Here is a 1583-nt window from a genome sequence, read left to right as displayed (position 1 = left end):
CCAGTTTTTCATATTTCTTATTCCTTTTAAAAAAGGGCACCAGCTGGTTTCTTTGGCTGCTGGGGGCAGTGGAACCAAACTTTTAGAGCAACACTGACATTGTTTCCACATTCAGGAATCACAGAGCCATTAACCTTATCATTCATTTGAAGTTGTTTGTGTGGTGACATGTTTGGTTTTATTTTGTCTGTCACTTTAGTGAAAAATATATTTTACATCAACATTGCTTCATGTTCATATTTCATATTTGTTTTATAATAACAAAAACTATGGCTGGTGTGGAAAGTGCATCTCAGCAGTCAAACACTAGAGGGCAGAATCAACACAAGTTTTCAGTCCCGATCTTATGTGGTTCTCCACTTCATTTAATGAGGTGTGGATATGAAGGCAAGCTAGAGCTGTCAGGCGAAGACTTGTTCACAGTGCTGTACATCACAGACTCCTGGAGAAGGAGAACAGTCAGTTTATAGAACATCATGGTGCAGTTTGTGGTCGTCAATATTACCATGAATCCCTGTTCACGGTTTGTTTCCTGTTTCGAGACAAATACTTATAAATGTAACCGCGGGAACTAAAACGACTGAAACGTTACAATAATGCATCATGAATTCATTTCTTCAGCATTGAGGCTCTTTGGTTAAAACAAATCACTTCTCCGTCTAAGGGTGTTATAGTTGTGCACAAACATGTCACAGATGGCAAAACAACACAAGTCCATACGGCTCAGTCCATCAAATGATATTCTTCATGCTGATTTGGTCACATGAGAAACCTATGTAACTGAAACTTAATGCGATTTAGATCCTAATTAAAGAAGATATGAGCCAAAAATGTTTAAACTTTTTAGGAGACTGACTGGTCATAACTTCTTTAATATAGGTCACACAAATTCTTTTCACAGTTTTACCTTAACAATAAAATATCAACAATATAAAAAAAAAACAGTTAAAGTTTAATTGGAAAAATATATATATATTCTAAAATTGGACCATTTTTTTGTTTATTATGTCATTAAAAGCTACAAATGAACCTTAGTTCAATTTATTGCAACAGGACACACTACTGTTTAAATGAACCTCGAAGAAACAGTGGCCAGTCTCAATGTCTGCTCCTTCAAAGTCTGTGATGCAGCAATTGTATCTTTTCTCAACATCGTGTATGTTCCGGTTTATCACAGGTTCAACCACCACCAGCTCCATCACCAGTGTAGCAGGGCATTATGGGAATGTGTTCCATGGAGATGATCCACAAGTGTAAAGGTTCAATCTTTATCCCCCAGTGCTGGACACAATCTCTTCAACCCACCAAATCTTACATTTGATGCAGGATGAGTGGAGAAATTCATTGGTTTATTGGCACACGCAGAAAATATGACATTTCATTTAGCTGACGCTTTTATCCAAAGCAACTTACAATAAGTGCATTCAACCATGAGGGTACAAACCCAGAGCAACAAGAATCAAGAAAGTACAATTTCTTCAAAAAAGCCAAACTACAAAGTGCTATAAGTAAGTGCCATTTAAGTGCTACTAAATCACTACTTTTTTATTTTTATTTTTACATTCATATACACTACCGTTCAA

Source organism: Hippoglossus hippoglossus, chromosome 4, assembly GCF_009819705.1.
Source record: "Hippoglossus hippoglossus isolate fHipHip1 chromosome 4, fHipHip1.pri, whole genome shotgun sequence".
Classification (NCBI taxonomy): Eukaryota; Metazoa; Chordata; class Actinopteri; order Pleuronectiformes; family Pleuronectidae; genus Hippoglossus; species Hippoglossus hippoglossus.
This window is presented reverse-complemented; position numbering follows the sequence as displayed.